Source organism: Myripristis murdjan, chromosome 1 (genome assembly GCF_902150065.1).
Source record: "Myripristis murdjan chromosome 1, fMyrMur1.1, whole genome shotgun sequence".
Taxonomy (NCBI): domain Eukaryota; kingdom Metazoa; phylum Chordata; class Actinopteri; order Holocentriformes; family Holocentridae; genus Myripristis; species Myripristis murdjan.
Genome location: NC_043980.1, coordinates 841,099 through 861,542, shown reverse-complemented (window position 1 = coordinate 861,542; position 20,444 = coordinate 841,099). Strand labels below are relative to the sequence as shown.

At 48.9% G+C, this 20,444-nt stretch overlaps 1 pseudogene; it reads right to left on the bottom strand.

Annotated features, from left to right (window-relative positions):
• Nucleotides 1-177: 177 nt before the first annotated feature.
• Nucleotides 178-20,444, bottom strand: part of LOC115356881 (phosphorylase b kinase regulatory subunit alpha, skeletal muscle isoform-like) — a 26,861-nt pseudogene continuing 6,594 nt past the window's right edge.

The window sequence follows — 20,444 nt, the reverse complement described above, 5'->3', positions numbered from 1 at the left end:
CACGTTCTACAAGCATCCTGATACACTTTTCATTTCATTGCAAACAGACACCTCCATTACCATAAATAAATAAAATAAATATAATAAGTTAATGTCTGCAGAATCAGGAGGTTGCAGCTGATTGGATCTTGTAAACTCTGCTCACAGCTGATTGGATGTTGAGGGTTTCCTGGCAGCTCACTGAATGTTGCAGGCGCCGGCGGGCAGGTAGTCGTTCATGCAGGCGGCCACAGCCCTGGACAGGTAGGTCATTGTCCCAAATCGACCACTGGGGGCGCTGTCGTACATCAGGGGACACACTCCTGTCCCTGCGTCCTTCTGCAGGAGGAACTCCTCTGCTCCCAGCTCCTTCTGTAAGAGCACAGCAGAGATACGACCAGCTGACAACAGTCTGAATTTTATTTTATTTTATTTTATTTTTGTGGTATCTTTGCTTTAGAGAATTTGCTAAGGGACAGACTTTCCATTTCATTGCATTAAACCTGTAAGAATTATTTTAATGTTGTGGCTCTAACTGCTCCATATCATGTTGGCTAGTTTCCACTGTAACAGTGCAGCACATGTGATGTTTGACATGGAAAAGCTTCTTCAGGAAAGTAACTGGTAGCTCCAGCTGTCACATAAGTGTAGTGCAGAAAGAAGAAGAAGAAGAAGAAGAAGAAGAAGAAGAAGAAGAAGAAGAAGAAGAAGAAGAAGAAGACCTCCCTCTGAGATGTGGAGTAGGAAAAGCAGAAAGTTTCACTGAATGGACAGTGAGAGAAGCTCAAAACTGAACCCAAGTGCAGGCCTGAGTTACTTTATACCTCAGACAGTTTCCATCCTTGTGAAGCAGCTTCCCTCTTTCTGTGGACCTTCACTTTTCTTCTGTTTTTCCCCTTTTTGAGTTTTTGTTCAGGTCAGGGGGTCATTTTGTTTTCTGTGATGTGCACACCTGTAAAGCCCTCTGAGACTGTAACTGTGATTCAGAGCTCTGAACTGAACTTCAACTTGAAATTCAACGACTCAGCGCCGTCCTGCTTTGGCTCAGATTCATGGTGAACCTTAAATGTTCAAGTTTCCAAGATCTCACTTTATTTTCCGCCAAAACAACAAACTTTCAAAGACTGCACAGGCTCATGGGAACCTTGCAGTTACATTCTGTGTGTGTGTGTGTGTGTGTGTGTGTGTGTGTGTGTGTGAGACCTGGTCTTGGTAGAACATGTCGCTGGCCAGCTGGACGATCTGGTCGACGCTGATGACCGTGCCCATGGCGTCCAGCTCCACCTCAGCCAGCAGCGTCAGAACCAAGATGGCTTCCACCAGCAGCTGCCGGTACTCCGGCTGAGAAACCCGGTTCAGTACCGTCTCCACGACAACCGCAAACTTTATCTCCTTAGGGGTCATCTGGAGGTCAGGGCGGTATTCAGCAGATGGATTAAACTTTTCAAACTGAGAAGCTTTAAAAATGAAACATGCCTTCACATGATGCATTTAAACTGAGGTGAACAGGACTGAACCAGACTGAACCAGACTGAACCGGACTGAACCGGACTGAACCAGACTGAACCGGACTGAACCGGACTGAACCGGACTGACCCAGACTGACCCAGACTGAACCGGACTGAACTGGACTGAACCAGACTGAACCGGACTGAACCGGACTGACCCAGACTGACCCAGACTGACCCAGACTGAACTGGACTGAACCGGACTGAACCGGACTGAGCAGGACTGAAGTGTGACCTCACCTCTCTGGTTGTGGACGATGGAAGAACAAATCCCTCAATGGACAGACCGTGGCACTGTGACACAGAATTGATACTATTATTATTATCATCATCATCATCATCATCATCATCATCATCATCATTATTATTATTAATATTATTATTATTATTATTATTATCATATTCCTGTCTTCTTCTTGATGTCACAGGTGTTTGGTGTTGCAGGTGTGGTTGGTGTTTCAGGTGTTGCAGGTGTGGTTGGTGTTGCAGGTGTTGCAGGTGTTGCAGGTGTTGCAGGTGTTTAGTGTTGCAGGTGTGGCTGGTGTGGCTGGTGTTGCAGGTGGTTGGTGTTGCAGGTGTGGTTGGTGTTGTAGGTGTGGTTGGTGTTGCAGGTGTGGTTGGTGTTGCAGGTGTGGTTGGTGTTGTAGGTGTGGTTGGTGTTGCAGGTGTTGCAGGTGTTGCAGGTGTTTAGTGTTGCAGGTGTGGCTGGTGTTGGTGTTGCAGGTGTGGTTGGTGTTGCAGGTGTGGTTGGTGTTGTAGGTATCGCAGGTGTTTGGTGCTGCAGGTGTTGCAGGTGTGGTTGGTGTTGTAGGTATTGCAGGTGTTTGGTGTTGCAGGTGTGGTTGGTGTTGCAGATGTTGCAGGTGTTGCAGGTGTTGCAGTTGTTTAGTGTTGCAGGTGTGGCTGGTGTGGCTGGTGTTGGTGTTGCATGTGTGGTTGGTGTTGGAGGTGTGGTTGGTGTTGTAGGTATCGCAGGTGTTTGGTGCTGCAGGTGTTGCAGGTGTGGTTGGTGTTGTAGGTGTTGCAGGTGGTTGATCTTGCAGGTGTTTGGTGTTGCAGGTGTTGCAGGTGTAGTTGGTGTTGCAGGTGTTTGGTGTTGCAGGTGTGGTTGGTGTTGCAGATGTTTGGTGTTGCAGGTGTCTGGTGTTGCAGGTGTTGCAGGTTTTAGGTGTTGCAGGTTTTAGGTGTTGCAGGTGTTTAGTGTTGCAGGTGTGGCTGGTGTTGCAGGTGGTTGGTGTTGCAGGTGTGGTTGGTGTTGTAGGTATCGCAGGTGTTTGGTGCTGCAGGTGTTGCAGGTGTGGTTGGTGTTGTAGGTGTTGCAGGTGGTTGGTGTCGCAGGTGTGGTTGGTGTTGCAGGTGGTTGATCTTGCAGGTGTTTGGTGTTGCAGGTGTTGCAGGTGTAGTTGGTGTTGCAGGTGTTTGGTGTTGCAGGTGTGGTTGGTGTTGCAGATGTTTGGTGTTGCAGGTGTCTGGTGTTGCAGGTGTTGCAGGTTTTAGGTGTTGCAGGTGTTTAGTGTTGCAGGTGTGGCTGGTGTGGCTGGTGTTGCAGGTGGTTGGTTTTGCAGGTGTTTGGTGTTGTAGGTGTTTGGTGTTGCAGGTGTGTTTGGTGATGCAGGTGTTGCAGGTGTGGTTGGTGTTGCATCTGTTACAGGTGTGGTTGGTGTTGCAGGTGTTACAGGTGTTGCAGGTGTGGTTGGTGTTGCAGGTGGTTGGTGTTGCAGGTATTTGGTGTTGCAGGTGTTTGGTGTTGCAGGTGCTGCAGGTGGTCGGTGTCGCTGATCGCTGACCTTCTGCAGGATCTTCCAGACCTTCTGGTAGAAGCCGACAGGAACTCGGTTCAGCGCTCCGTCCAGCCGGCGGCGGCGCAGCCACTGACCCTGCCTGCTGTCCTTCACTGGCCAAACACCACCGAGGCAGTGGAACGACTCTATGGAGGGCAGTCTGTACCGCTGCACACACACACACACACACACACACACACACACACACACACACACACACACACACACACACACAAAGTGACAAACAGGTTACAGGTGGCAGTTTTCCAGCAGTGATCATCTGAAACGTGGTTTTTGGGTGAACTGTCCCTTTAACATTCAGGCTGTCAGATGCAAAACCCCGCCTCCTGACCCTGAGGTGACCGTACTCACCCCTGATTGGATGCTGTTGATGTCCAGGGAGTGGACAGACAGCGACTGCGGGACAGGACAGAAACATGTCAGACGAGAGGAAAAGGCCTGTGTATCACAGGGGTTTTCAAAGTGTGGTCCGGGGCCCCCAAGGGGGTCTCTGAGGCTCCTCCAAGGGGTCCTCAGTTTAATTTAACTGGAATTTAATTCACTGGAAACTGCAGAAATGCTGAAAATATATGACTGATCATTTAAACATTTTCTTCTTTGTGCTTTAGTACAAACTATTTAACTCCTTGACTCCTGCGACAATTCACTGGATTCCTTTCACAAACATGCAGGGCAACAAATTACTGGGAAGATTAAATAAAAAAAAGTAAAATAAATACCAGCGAACTAGTGAAAAGTTGTGTCTTAAAAAAGTAAAAATAAAAATGGTGTGCTCATTTGTTCATAGTTATAATTTTAAAGAATCTAATGATACATTTAAAGGTGAGTGATGCTGGATGAGCTCTGCTGTGTTTAAACGCTCAGGTCATGCTGTGTTATCTGATCACCAGTCGGATGTTGCTGCGGTGACGTCCGTCTCCTGTCTTGTCCTTCTCGGCGTCCTGAACTAAAACCGGCGTTCCTGCAGTCGTCCGAACTGAAAACGTAAAAAAAAATAAATCATGTTTGGCAACAGCAAAAAACACAGTTCAACAAATGCAAACCACGCCCAAAGACCTGCAGCCAGACTCACAGACTTTAATCCGTTCTCAGTGATGATGAGAGAACAACAGATATGAGAACAAATCTCAAAGTTTTATTGAGTTTTATTAAATATTTATTTTATTACCATAAAGGTGTGGTTGTCTTAACATCATTTGGATAAGAAAATATTACATTTCATTAAAGTGGGTGTTACAAAAATTATTACAACCTACAACAAATTCTGCTAAATCTAACGGCCTTAAACGTCAGTTCGCCTGATATGAGGATTTTATCAGGTTTCACTCCTAACACGTTCACTGGGACGTACTGAGTTTGGTACCATGATCATAAATCATTTTGTTAGAGGAGATCCAGTTTTGCTTGTGTTCCTGACTAATCTCATTTCAAACCCATAAATCAGGTTTGTGTGAATGTCATATCGTACAGGGAGAGAGCGGCTGGGCTAAAGAATATTTATCTGTTCACGTCTGTCAGCACATCACAGGCCTCAGGTCTCATGTCTGCCTCTGACTGGTGAGTCAGCCGGTGGGGGGTTTGGACCTGCGGCGCTTTGGTTACGGGACCTGCGGCTCTTTGGCTACGGGACCTACGGCTCGTTGGCTACGGGACCTGCGGCTCTTTGGCTACGGGACCTGCGGCTCATTGGTTACGGGACCTGCGGCTCTTTGGTTACGGGACCTGCGGCTCTTTGGTTACGGGACCTGCGGCGCTTTGGTTACGGGACCTGCGGCTCTTTGGCTACGGGACCTGCGGCGCTTTGGTTACGGGACCTGCGGCTCTTTGGTTACGGGACCTGCGGCTCTTTGGTTACGGGACCTGCGGCTCTTTGGTTACGGGACCTGCGGCTCTTTGGTTACGGGTGCTGCGGCTCTTTGTTTACGGGTGCTGCGGCTCTTTGGTTACGGGACCTGCGGCTCTTTGGCTACGGGACCTGCGGCGCTTTGGTTACGGGACCTGCGGCGCTTTGGTTACGGGACCTGCGGCTCTTTGGTTACGGGACCTGCGGCGCTTTGGTTACGGGACCTGCGGCTCTTTGGTTACGGGACCTGCGGCGCTTTGGTTACGGGACCTGCGGCTCTTTGGTTACGGGACCTGCGGCGCTTTGGTTACGGGACCTGCGGCGCTTTGGTTACGGGACCTGCGGCGCTTTGGTTACGGGACCTGCGGCTCTTTGGTTACGGGACCTGCGGCGCTTTGGTTACGGGACCTGCGGCTCTTTGGTAACAGGACGTCTCCGGGATGTGACTCACTGCTCTTCTGCACGCCGAACTCCTTCCCGCTGAGGATGTGATGAAGAAGATTCTTCAACTCGAACGGACTCATGTTCATCAGGGACTCTGTCGCCTCCTCACCTGCAGACAGACAGGTGGTCAGACAGGTGGTCAGACAGACAGAGAGACAGAGAGACAGATAGACAGGCACACAGACAGACAGACAGACAGACAGACAGACAGGCAGGCAGACAGACAGACCGGAGCAGTGCAGGGACTGGGCGAGCTCGGTGGTCATGACCTGCAGGATCAGGCCGATCCTCAGACGGAACATCTCGCCGAACAGGGACGGCTGACTGCGGATCACCATGGCCAGGAACACCATGACCTCCTGCACACACACACACACGCACACGCACACGCACACGCACACACACAGGTTCAGGATCAAGGCGAGTTCTGAGCTCACCGAGTCTGACTGTTTGTCCTGTTCACATTTTCCACGTCATCAAACTGTTGATCAAATCCTGCAGGGAGCTGCTGTGGTTGAAGCAGCCGCCTTATAATGTTCTGCTTGTGCGGCGAACAAAGTCCTCAACACTCAGAAACCACACAGCTGATGATTGGCTGTGGAAAGCAAAACGTTTCCCCAGGGACTATTTTCCCTGGCGGAGGAGGAGGAGGAGGAGGAGGAGGAGGAGGAGGAGGAGGAGGAGGAGGGAGCGTTTCAGTGTGAAAAAGTCCTGAAAAGCCAACAGTGCTGCTGCTTTTAGGAAAACTCATGTGGAGGACTTTATTGGGCTGATGGAAAACTGGAGTGAAGAAAGTGTGAAGGCTCTGAAAGTTCATGTTCATATCGTAGTGGAATGAATGGAGGAAAGGGAGGAGGAGTGATGTGGCAGCTCTGAAAGCCCACTGCTCGCTCTGGGAGGAGAGGAACCTTCTGGAGAGGAACCTCTGGACATGCAGAGGAACCGGGACGGAGCTTGAGGTTCATGATTACTGACCACTGGAGATCAGCTGTGGCATGGTGGGCAGCCGGCGCGACACCATGACAACAGAGTGTTTACTTCTGATGTGCCACGCCCACCGTGACGATGCAGCGGTTCCATTCTGAAACCTGGTGGGAACACAGGCCCGTTCCTTAGTGTGCACCTCGGCTCCAAGAACCTCAAACGGAACCCGCTGGAGAACCAGAGCTCGCTTAGTGGAGAAGACACGTGTCAGGTGTGTGTGTGTGTGTGTGTGTGTGTGTGTGTGTGTCTGTATGTGTGTGTGTGTGTGTGTGTGTGTGTGTCTGTATGTGTGTGTGTGTGTGTGTGTGTGTGTGTGTGTGTGTGTGTCTGTATGTGTGTCTGTATGTGTGTGTGTGTGTGTGTGTGTGTGTGTGTGTACCTGTGTGAGCACGGCGATGGTCAGGTTGTTGTCGCTGGCCGCGTCGATGAGTTTGGCCAGCTGGTCTGGAGGCATCGGCCTGCAACAGTCAGAGTCTGCATCATCACACCACCACGAGCACCTGACCTCTGACCCCTGACCTGTGAGCTCTGACCTCTGACCTTTGACCTTTGACCTCTGACCTCTGACCCCTGACCTGTGACCCCTGACCCCTGACCTCTGAGGGTTAAAAGTGACTCACGCTGAGATGGTTTTCTCTCGAGGTTCAGGAGGAAGACCGACCGTCAGGTGTTTCTGATGAGCCAGCAAGTCTGAGCACGCCTGGAACACACACACACACACACACACACACACACACACACAGGGATATTTGTGCAAACAGTGCAAGAAACAGTTCCATTTAATTTGATTTCGTAAATCATTCATCTGATTTTTATCTGATGAAGCATCTAAAAACTAAACTATCTCACTCCCTACATTACAGACTACATGTGACTAAAACTAATAGTAATCTAACTAATCTCAGTCAAAAGACTTAGACTAAATCAAAATCAGCTGCCAACATTAACACACACACACACACACACACACACACACACACACACACACACACACACACCCCTCACCTCGTCCAGCTCCTCCACCTTCCTCCTCAGCATGCCGGAGATCATCCTGATGAGGCCCCAGTGCTTCAGCTGGCCCGCCTGCTCGTACAGCTCGGCCAGCAGCTGCCGCACCGTGCAGCCCCGCCCCCCCCGCAGCCGCGTGTCCCAGTCCAGACCCCTGCACGCACGCACACACACACACACACACACACACACACACACACACACACACACACACACACACACACAGCCTTTAGATTCAGACTCAGACTACCTTTATTTGCCATTTTATGATAATACATACCGTATTTCACCAATTAATCGCCCGGGCGTTTAATATGCAAAATCGACTTGGACCCCGGGCGTTTAAAAGAACCAGGCGGCTATTCGCTGCAGGCCTTTATTTATTTTTGCACCAGGTCATTATCGTGATGACAGCTACTGTCCAACATATTTTCAGTCGGTCGATTTAATATTACGGTACACCCTTTTGTTCTAACGTTAGCTAGCGCTCTTATTTTGACAGAAAACGGAGGTGCCGCACTGTTATTGTGCGGCTAACTGTTTACTTCTGCAAAAATAAGGTGAGTAGCCTTACTTTGGGTTTACCTCAATATAATGCAAATAATCGCCCCGGCGGTTATTCGGGTGGGCGTTTAATACGCAAAATGCGTGCAGACCCCAGGCGTTTATAAGAACCAGGCGGCTATTTGCGGCCGGTCGATTAATTGGTGAAATACGGTAATTGGAAAGTGTCTCAGCCCATGCTGTGTGTGTGTGTTTTTAGATTCTTTTCACATAAATAAAGTGCAGAGGGAAAAAACTGTTTCTGTGCCGGGACTTCACAGCCTTCGGCAGTCGCAGCCTTCTGCCTGAAGGAAGCGGGGTGAAGAGGCCATGGCCAGGGTGGGAGGTGTCGACCATGATCTTTCTTGCCCTCCTCAGCGCCCTCATGTCGTACAGGGACTTGAGGGAGGGCAAGGAGCAGCCGATCACCCTCTCTGCTAAGGGAATCACCTGCTACAGTTTGGTGAGGTCCCTGATAGTTGCAGCGGGGAACCAGGTCATGATGGAGTGGGTGAGGATAGAATCAGTGATGGCAGTGTAGAATCTGACCATCATGGTCCTCGGCAGCCTGAATTTCTTCAGCTGCCGGAGGAAGAACATCCTCTTCTGGGCCTTCTTCAGGAGGGCCTTGCTGTTAAGGTCCTACTTCAGGTCCCGACTGACGGCATGACTCCACGGAGGCCACCTCAGTGCCTCCCAGCATGATGGGAGGGAGGGGGGCTGAGTTCCTCCTGAAGTCCACCACCATCTCCACTGTCTTCTGGGCGTTGAGTTCCAGGCTGTTACAGCTACACCAGCTCCACAGCCACTCGATCTCGCTCCTGTAAGACTCGTCCCCCCGGAGATAAGGCCTACCAGGGTGGTGTCGCCTGCAAATTTCAGGAGCTTGACCGACGGGTGGAGGGAGGTGCCGCTGTTGGTGAACAGGGAGAACAGTGGTGGAGACAGGACGCAGCCCTGAGGGGAGCCTGTGCTGGTGGTTCTGGAGCTGATTATGCACCTCCCCATCTTCACCCGCTGAGTCCTTTTGATCAGGAGGTCCGTTATCCGCCTGTGGGTGGGGGCCAGTACCTGTAGCTGGGCAAGCTGGCACTCCAGGATGGATGGGAGGATGGTGTTGAAAGCCAAACTGAAGTCCACAAACAGGATCCTGGCATAGTTGCCTGCAGTGTCCAGATGTTCCAGCACGTAGTGGAGAGCCATGTTCACCGCGTCCTCGGTGGATCTGTTGGCTCGGTAGGCAAACTGCAGGGGGTCCAGCGTAGGATCTGTTCTGGGGGACTCCTTCTCGAACCTGTAGTGGAGCACCTCCCTCGCTCGTTGGCGAGTGCTGATATATCACTCTCACATCCGAACTCCAGCGGTCGTTCACAAAAAACAACAGTCCACCCCTCCGCGACTTGTTCACTGCTGCAAAATCCCTGTCCGCACAAAACATAAAAAAAACATCCAGCTCCACCGTTCCGTCGGGAATGGATGGCGACAGGTGGGTTTCCACAAAAGCAAAGACAGCTGCGGAGTGGAAGTCATTGTTCCTCACAACTGGGTATATTCCTTTGAAAGGAATATAATATACTTAAATTTTTTTTTTTTTTTTTGACTGTGACTTTAAGTGTGTGTTATGCTGAGGCTTCAGTATGTGTGTGTGTGTGTGTGTGTGTGTCTCACTTGTCCTTGTACAGGATGTACAGGATGTCGGCCTGGTCCTGCAGGCTCTTGGTTTTCTGCAGCAGCTGCAGCAGAGCCTGGTAGTCGATCCCTCCGTTCACGTCCCGCGGTAAAACCACCGAGGCTGCTGGGATACCGGCGTGCTGCTCACACAACACAAACCACACAACACGCCTCAGCAGGAAGAACACACACACACTGCACACCAGTGTGCCCAGTACAGACACCAGTACAGCTGAACAGTACAGTTTCACCACAGCCGGCAAATCAAACTGTTTCAAAGACCTGGAATATGTGATGCTGTATGTCTGTAATGAGTCATGTGACCTGTCTGTCCTCATCACACCTGTCTGTCCTCATCACACCTGTGTGTCTGATCCTGATGAACTACAGAAATAGGCTGTGCAGAGCTCACCTGGTGTGCAGCGTCCCGCAGGTGCAGGCTGGGCTGGGGGGGGCGGAACAGCTTGGTGGGCAGGTACATCTGGACATCTGGACAGGAGACAGAACATCTGTCCACAGAACATCTGTACCACAAAACATCTGCACCACAGAACATCTGCACCACAGAACATCTGTCCACAGAGCATCTGTACCACAGAACATCTGTACCACAGAACATCTGTCCACAGAACATCTGCACCACAGAACATCTGTACCACAGAACATCTGTCCACAGAACATCTGTGCCACACTGAAAGCCAGCAGCTGTGGCTGTTCAGGCTCTGAGAACCACACTGGGTTCAGTTTGTCAGCCTGGTGGTTTAACAGTCTGTTAGCTAAAGCAGCTTCACTTCAATCAGCTATTGTTAGTGGTGAGTGCTTCCACTGAGAGTCAATGACAGCTCCAGTTACAGTCCACTGTTAGCAGCCTGTTGCAGTTTGCAGCCTGTTAGCAGCCTGTTAACTGCCTGTTAGCAGCCTGTTGCAGTTTGCAGCCTGTTAGCAGCCTGTTAACTGCCTGTTAGCAGCCTGTTGCAGTTTGTAGCTTGTTAGCAGCTTGTTAGCAGCCTGTTGCAGTTAGCTAGCTAGCAGCTGGCATTGGGGGACTGACTGTGGATGCTGAGCTCGCGGGCTTTGTGCACGAGGGAAACCATCTGTCGGGTTTTGTTGGCCACGGCTCTGAAGCGGTTCAGTCCGCCTTTCGTAGCCTTGATCTGTCCGCTCTTCTCAGGAACCGCCAGCAGCTGGTCCAGGTACTGCGCCAGGTCGTCTACCTCTGCGGGACAGGTGGGAAACAACAGGCGGGACATGACGTGACATCAGGTAAGAGCCTAACAGTGATCAGATCAGTCCAGGAAGTGATTTACAGAAGGTACAGGTCAACATGTGCAGCAGAGCTCACCGTCGTCCATGAAGGTGAGGTGGGCGCAGCAGGAGGTGGTGAGGAACTCGGACAGCGTACCTGTCTGCACCCTGCAGGACGCAGAGACACACTCAGACTGGATCAAATCCACTTTTAAATCTTAAAAAAGGGAGCCGAGCCGAGACGAGGGGGAGCTTTCAGCAGGGCAGGTGAGGACAGGTGAGGGCAGGTGAGGACAGGTGAGGGCAGGTGAGGACAGGTGAGGACAGGTGTGGACAGGTGAGGGCAGGTGAGGGCAGGTGAGGACAGGTGAGGACAGGTGAGGGCAGGTGAGGGCAGGTGAGGACGGGTGTGGACGGGTGTGGACAGGTGAGGGCAGGTGAGGACAGGTGAGGGCAGGTGAGGGCAGGTGAGGACGGGTGTGGACGGGTGTGGACAGGTGCAGTTACCTGGCTCCTCCGTAGTATCCCTCCTGCAGTTTGTTCAGCATGGCTAGGACAGCAGGATCCACCTGGCTGTGGTCATCAGCTGCAGGGAGGTCACACACAGGTCAAAGGTCACACACAGGTGAGTTTATGGTCATCCAAACATTTTTTATGTATTTTTTATTATGTTTATTTTTTTTCTTGTTAGTTTTGTTTTGTTTTTGCTGTATTTTTCTCTTTGGCGCTCCTTTTGTTTGTTGTCATCTGTCTGTCAGCAGTGCGGCTCTCCTCACTGTGTGTTCACGGTTTGGAATAAAGATTTACCCAAAAACCTGCTCTGTGAGACAGGAAGTGGTTGTCTGTGGGACAGGAAGTGGTTGTCTGTGAGACAGGAAGTGGTTGTCTGTGGGACAGGAGGTGGTTGTCTGTGGGACAGGAAGTGGTTCTTACTGAGCATGCTGTGTGAGACGGGGAAGGTGACGGTGGGACGTCCGGTCATCCTCCAGCGGGAGCACAGGTACGACAGGTCGGTCCGCAGCATCTCCACGATCATGTGGTTGTCCAGAGCCAGGTAGAACTGCTGGTAGTCGATGAACTGCCGGATGTCAGAGGTCAGAGGTCAGAGGTTCCCAAAGCCTTCAGGACAGTTTAGATCATTTGACGTTTGGTTTTACATGAAAAAACAAAGATTTATACTAATTTTTAAAACCTGAAGGTGACTCCACACAGGGCGAATAAATAAATAAATCCACTTGTCAGTGTAATTTCATATTTCTTTACACTTTGACCATTTTGGATATCGTTACACTCCCCGGGCACTCTATCAGGCCCAGCAGGCCGGAGCCCCATTTGCCCTCAGAGCTGCAGACGTCCCTCAGAGGTTTGGGTCCATTCTGACCATACTGTGTCAAATGTGTTAATGAACAGGTGCGCCTAATAAAGTGGCCAGTGAGTGTAAACTGTACCTGTGAAGCAGGTGTGACTATGCCTGAGTAGCAAATTGGAACAACTGCAGTCTAAAATCTAGTAACAGCTGTGACGTCTGTAACAGCTGTGACGTCTGTAACAGCGTTCGCTTCTCGTTGGCAAAACAAGGATTTGGGTTGGAAAGTGGCAGCAGAGCTGACTGGATCCAGTCCCACTGAAGAGAGAAACATGCAGATCAAATCATCCAAGTTTTAAAAGTCTAAATGTCAGACAAGAAAACCCAGTGGATCTGCATCAAGGATCTCAAGTCCTGAAAAGCCAACAGTGCTGCTGCTTTTAGGAAAACTCATGTGGAGGACTTCATTCTGCTGATGGAAAACTGGAGTGAAGAAAGTGTGAAGCTCAAGTCTGTGTTGGGAAAGTTCACTTTCTACATGAACTAGTTCAGTTCATAGTTCATAAATTCAAAATTTTGAACTAAGTTCATCGTTCCAAAAATGAACTAGTTCATAGTTCTTTTTTTTTTTTTTCAATACGTTGCTGCGAGCTATTATTTGTCAAAATTATTGCCACAGCCCACAGAGAGTTTACCGTTTTAGGGTTTTTTTGTTTTTGTTTTTTTTTAAGCAGTGATGCCCTCTTGTCTGGGTGGGGAACCGAACCTCCGGTCTCCTGCACGGCAGGCAGAAACACTAAGTGCTCTGCCATCGGGGATTAGCTAGTGCTGGTGGTGCTTTCGTCCCATTTGATGATGTATTTGTTTGTGCGCCTGTTGCCAAGGATACTGCAAAGAGAGGATTGGACACGGGGTCAAACATGGTGGTGATGCACATGCGCAGTAAAGTCTGTCCTGCACTTCATGAGTCACCCTCCAGAAGCAGCTCAGTTTACACTGCACATGTGCAATCCCCCCATCTTTGATCCCCTGTCCAATCCTGTCTTTTCAGTGTCCGAGCACCAAGTTACACTGTGAGAGAGCTCCGCCCACTAACGCCAGAATGAACGCGTTCACGCTAACGTTCATCAGGCGGAAATACAGTTCGTTCAGTTCACGTTTGCCCAAAATATGAACGAGTTCATCAACAATCGTTCATTGAACGCGTTCAGGTACAACACTGGTGTGAAGGCTCTGAAAGTTCATATCGTAGTGGAATGAGTGGAAACCAGCGGCTGGAGGAGAGGGAGGAGGAAACATGCAGAGGAACCGGGACGGAGCTATAAATGCTTGTTAATGACATTTAAACGCAACAAATCTGATGTTCAGTCCAGGATTCAAAGGGTTGACCCCCTGCTGACTGCACAGAGGTCAGAGGTCACCTGGGGGGTGAAGGTGAACACGGTGTCTCTGATCAGGTAGAACTTGGAGGTTCCCAGAACGCCGATGCGGCGATACGGCCGACCGGTCAGACCCAGACGCTGGTTCCTGCCTGGGAGAGGAGAGCATCCTGTTACCATGGCAACGCCTCGGGACACGTCCCTCAGTGTGTGTGTGTGTGTGTGTGTGTGTGTGTGTGTGTGTGTGCACCCAGTCTGGCGTAGATGTGGCTCAGCACTCTGGAAGGCTGCACTCTGATTGGCTGAACCTCCGACATGGTCTCGGCCTGGATGCCGTGGCCAATCAGCAGCTGCTTGATCTCCTCTGTCTCTGCAATGATGGACACTGAACACACACACACACACACACACACACACACACACACACACACACACACACACACACAGTGGTCAGTCGGCTGTGTCCTGCTCAGGTGTGTTCAGGTAAACTGGGTCTCAGGATGTTCCTCCTCCAGAGGAACAACAGAGATTATCAAAATAATCCATCCTCAGCTCAATGTGGGATTTTTTGCAGATTTTTTGCAGAAACCTGATAATCTGATATTCTCTGGCTCTTCTGGCTGATATCTGTGTGCATGTTTTTCCACATGACTGAGAGAACGTCACGTCTGTCCTTTAGTGCTGCTAACATGTTATCATCATGCCCGCTCTTATTGTGAAGGTCCACTGGCAGATGCAGACATAAAACATAAACCTTCTCAAAGGTCAAACAGAACTGCCAAATCCAAATTATAATGCCGGCTTGTAACCGTGTCAAGGTTATTAGAGCACATTAAAACATTAAAACCAAACTGAAAACTAAAACTAGGCGTGAACAAACCTTTAAGTTTATCTGAAATAAAAATAAAAAGTAGACTTTAGGGGGAAAACATTGTGAAATGTGAGTCGCTCAGATCAGAATCAAACAACTAATTGACACCAAAACAGCTCAACTGGGACCAGCAAACCCACTCTGGACACTGAACTGGACTGGAGACTGAAACTAAAAACAAAATAAAAATAAACACTAATGAAAAATAAAAATCTGTAATAACTCTGAGCTGGATGTGTATATTTAATATTTCATGATTAATTGTTTCATCTATATCTGGGTCAGCTATATCTGGGTGTGTTTGTGTGTGTGTGTGTGTGTGTGTCTCACTCACCTTGCACGACCACGTCTGGTTTGGGGATGGTGGACAGTCTCCTGTTGAGCGGGTCGATCTCCCCCGGAGCCAGCAGGCCCTTGAACACAACACACACACACACACACACACACACACACACACACACACACACACACATCATTTACTCTGTTCTGCTGTTCGTTCACTCTCATCACAGAGAAATATCACTGTTTGTTTTGTTTGTTTGTGAAGTTTTGGCACTAAGTTAGCTCCATAACCATAACCTGGGACACACACACACACACACGCACACACACACACACACCTCGGCCAGCAGGTTGCCCAGGATGTAGAGCGACTGGCCCCACATCAGAGGACACTTCCCCTGAGCGACTCGATCGACAGAGTGAGGATTCAAATACTCCTCATCTACCTGGGAAAAAAATACAGAGGCTTATAATCACACACACACACACACACACACACACACACACACACAGAGAGAGACAGAGAGAGAGACAGAGAGAGAGACAGACAGACAGAGAGAGAGAGAGAGACAGGCAGAAAGACAGATACTTTATCAGGAGGGACGCTGTAGAGTTCAGGAACCAATCGCATTCCATCTTTTTTGATCAGGATCTCGTCCAGAGCTTCTCTGTACTCCTGCACCTGCACAGGAAACACAGCATGACTCAGCAACATGACTCAGCAACATGACTCAACAACATGACTCAACAACATAACTCAACAACAAGCGTCCTTGGGTGTTTTGAAAGGCGCTATATATATCGAAGTTATTATTATTATTATTATTATTAACAAGACTCAAAAAGACTCGACAAAAAGACTCAGCAACATGACTCAACATGACTCAACAAAAAGACTCAGCAACATGACTCAACATGACTCAACAAAAAGACTCAGCAACATGACTCAACAAAAAGACTCAAAAAGACTCAACAAAAAGACTCAAAAAGACTCAATAAAAAGACTCAGCAACATGACTCAACAAAAAGACTCAAAAAGACTCGACAAAAAGACTCAGCAACATGACTCAACATGACTCAACAAAAAGACTCAGCAACATGACTCAACATGACTCAACAAAAAGACTCAGCAACAAGACTCAACATGACTCAACAAAAAGACTCAGCAACATGACTCAACAAAAAGACTCAGCAACATGACTCAGCAACATGACTCAGCAACATGACTCAACATGACTCAACAAAAAGACTCAGCAACATGACTCAACAAAAAGGCTGAGCAACATGACTCAGCAACATGACTCAACATGACTCAACAAAAAGATTCAAAATGACACGACTTAACAAATAGACTCAGTAACATAACTCAGCATTGTGCTTCAGTAACAATCAGTGTTCATGTGTTTTATACTCATTTCAGAGAACACACACACACACACACACACACACACACACACACACACACACACACACACACACACATACACACACAGACACACACACACTGACCTGCTCCGGGCTGCAGGTGAAGATGCCGTCCAGGATCAGGTACGTCCAGAACAGCGGCCACTCACACTCAATGTTCTCAAAGTGTTTCAGCTCAGAGGACTCATAGTACAGCCGAGTGGGATCCTGCACACACACACACACACACACACACACACACACACACACACACACACACACACCAGCCACCAGTCCTTGTCAAATAACAAAGTTGAAGTGAACTGAACTGCTCTGTAAGTCTGAACTACAACTGACTCTCATCACCATGGCAACCGAGACTGACTTTCATCACCATGGAGACCAACTCTTATTGCCATGGAGACCAACTTTAATAATATCCCATGGAGACAAAGCTTAATGCCACAGAGACCAACTCTCGTCACTGTGGAGACCAATCGTTATCACCATGGAGACTGACTGTTATCACCATGGAGACTGACTGTTATCACCATGGAGACTGACTGTTTATCACCATGGAGACAGGTTCAGGCGGAAGACAATCATACCTCTCTTGGTGTTTTGTGTCCATCTCTCAGGAAGCGACAGCATCCATACCTCCCCTGTACAGACAGACAGACAGAGAGACAGACAGACAGACAGACAGACAGACAGAGACACAGACAGACAGACAGACAGACAGAGAGTTATTATAAATATTCCAAACAACAAAATGTTGGACTTGAGGCTAACATCACTGATCATGTTAGCTGGCGTTAGCTTACCGCTGCTTCCTGCTCACCTGCAGCTTTGAGATGATTTCTTCTTTGGTGGTGTTGACGACGTCCAGGTCCTCCACAGCGAAGGCGGGGTAAGAGATGACGGACAGGACGCCCGCATCCACCTCCTTCGAGGTCGACGCCCGCGGCAACATGGAGGTGAGGATGGACTGAAGGGAGGGAGGGGCAAACTTTCACCTGTGTCTGAGTGTGTGTGTGTGTGTGCGTGCGTGCGTGCGTGCGTGCGTGCGTGCGTGCGTGCGTGCGTGTGTGTGTGTGTGTGTACCTGGCAGTGCTGGACGTCATCAGTCAGTGTGTGAACGACAGACTCAGCCCCTCCCTTCACCCCGAACAGATTCAAGCCATCTAGAGCCTCTAGAGCCGCCTGACACACACACACACACACACACACACACACACACACACACACACACACACACACACATACACACACACACACATTAACATAAACACATAAAGTAATGTACTTCTGGTATTTCACAGGAAGATGATGATGATGATGATGATGATGGTGATGAAGACGTACCTTGGCCATACCGATGGAGCTGACATTCAGCTCTGGGATGCCTTGGTTTGTTTTGTCACCTCTCTCCCACATGCCAAAGTCCTGACACACACACACACACACACACACACACACACACACACACACACACACACTGCTTAGTGCTGTTGCTCAGTCACCTGGCTGTAGCTCCTAGCAGCCGCCATGGAACTGATGCTCTGCTGTTCCATCTGTTGTTCAGCTGGGTAACAGCCTCGTTAACCTCATTATCCTCGTTAACCTCATCAGCCTCGTTAACCTCGTTAGCCTCATTAACCTCAACTCAACAAAAAGACTCAACAAAAAGACTCAACATGACTCAACAAAAAGACTCAACATGACTCAACAAAAAGACTCAACAAAAGACTCAAAAAAGACTCAGCAACATGACTCAACAAAAAGACTCAACATGACTCAACAAAAAGACTCAACAAAAAGACTCAACAAAAGACTCAACAAAGACTCAGCAACATGACTCAAAAAAAGACTCAACATGACTCAACAAAAAGACTCAACAAAAAGACTCAACAAAAGACTCAACAAAGACTCAGCAACATGACTCAAAAAAAGACTCAGCAACATGACTCAACAAAAAGACTCAGCAACATGACTCAAAAAAAGACTCAGCAACATGACTCAACAAAAAGACTCAGCAACATGACTCAAAAAAAGACTCAGCAACATGACTCAACAAAAAGACTCAGCAACATGACTCAACATGACTCAAAAAGACTCAGCAACATGACTCAACTTAAAGACTCAAAAAAAGACTCAGCAACATGACTCAACTAAAAGACTCAAAAAAAGACTCAGCAACATGACTCAACTAAAAGACTCAGCAACATGACTCAACATGACTCAACAAATAGACTCAGCAACATGACTCAACATGACTCAACAAATAGACTCAGCAACATGACTCAACATGACTCAACAAAAGACTCAAAAAAGACTCAGCAACATGACTCAACAACATGACTCAAAAAGACTCAGCAACATGACTCAACATGACTCAACAAAAGACTCAAAAAAGACTCAGCAACATGACTCAACAACATGACTCAAAAAGACTCAGCAACATGACTCAATATGACTCAACAAATAGACTCAGCAACATGACTCAGCAACAAGACTCAAAAAGACTCAACAAAAAGACTCAGCAACAAGAAGCAAAATGACTCAACAAAAAGACTCAGCAACATGACTCAGCAACATGACTGCAACTTGATGATTAGCAGCCCGTGCTGCATGGAGCGCTTAGCGAGGCTGCTGCTTTCACTCTCAGCCTGTGGGAACACTGACTGGGTGAACACTGAGCTGATGCTCCACTTCATCTTTGTAATAAAACCAAGTAACCACACAGAGGAACCTCTCTGTGGGTGTGGTGAGAGGCCTAACCCTAACCTAACCTGACCATAACCCTAACCCTAACCTGACCATAACCCTAACCCTAACCTGACCATAACCCTAAACCTAACCTGACCATAACCCTAACCTGACCATAACCCTAACCCAAACCTGACCCTAAACTGGGCGGCGGCCTCGTTCCCTGTGGTTTGGCTTGATCCTCCCTGCAGCTCCTTCACCTCTCTCACCTTCTCCTCTATGTGCCAGCGTAAGCCATGCTGTGCTATAAACATACAAATCTAACCATGTTAAAGGAAATATGATTCATATTGTAACTGAGTCTGTATACAGACGCTGACAACAACAGCTGCTGGATGGTATTAAACCCTCCTGATCAAACATGGCTGCCGTGCGGGTCAGAGGGACTCACAGCCACTCTGTAGGCTGCCTCGATGTAGAAGAGCAGGTTCTGGATGATGTCCACCTCGTCTCTGGTGTAGACGATGTGCAGACCTGCAGGAGGAGAGGAGCACAGCACAGGAGACGGTGGGTAAAGGAGTGGAGGAGAGGAGGAGAGAGAGGCAGAGGAGAAGGAGCGCCTAACCTGATGCCGTCATCTGGGCGAGGAAGAGGAGGAAGAGGGAGGTGGCGTCCACCTGCAGGTGACCCCACTCTGCGTCTCCTACCACCGCCTCACAGGTGTGGGAGGAGAACTTGGCATGGAGACAGTCTCCTACACTCTTACTGTACTTAAACTTCTCTATTTTTTCTGCCTGGGAGGAGGAGGAGCAGGAGGAGGAGGAGCAGGAGGAGCAGGAGGAGGAGCAGGAGGAGGAGGAGCAGGAGGAGCAGGAGGAGGAGGAGCAGCAGGAGGAGGAGCAGGAGGAGCAGGAGGAGGAGGAGGAGGAGGAAAAGGAATAGGAGGAGGAGGAGGAGGAGCAGGAGCAGGAGGAGGAGGAGGAAGGAGACAAACATTAAACACTCTTACATGTAAACTTTTATTTTATCCAAGAGGAAGCTGCAGCAAAGACTGAAAAAAGTAGTAGTAGTAGTAGTAGTAGTAGTAGCAGTGGCAGTAGTAGTAGTAGTAGCAGTAGTAGTAGTAGTAGCAGTAGTAGCAGTGGCAGTAGTAGTAGCAGTAGTAGCAGTGGCAGTAGTAGTAGTAGTACTACTGGTAGTAGTAGTAGTGGCAGTGGCAGTAGTAGTAGTAGTAGTAGTAGTAGTAGTAGTAGTAGTAGTAGTAGTGGCAGTAGTAGTAGTAGTAGTAGTAGTAGTAGTAGTAGCAGTAGTAGCAGTGGCAGTAGTAGTAGTAGTAGTAGCAGTGGCAGTAGTAGTAGTAGTAGCAGTAGTAGTAGTAGTCGTAGCAGTAGTACAGTAGTAGTAGCAGTAGTAGTAGCAGTGGCAGTAGTAGTAGTAACAGTAGTAGTAGCAGTGGCAGTAGTAGT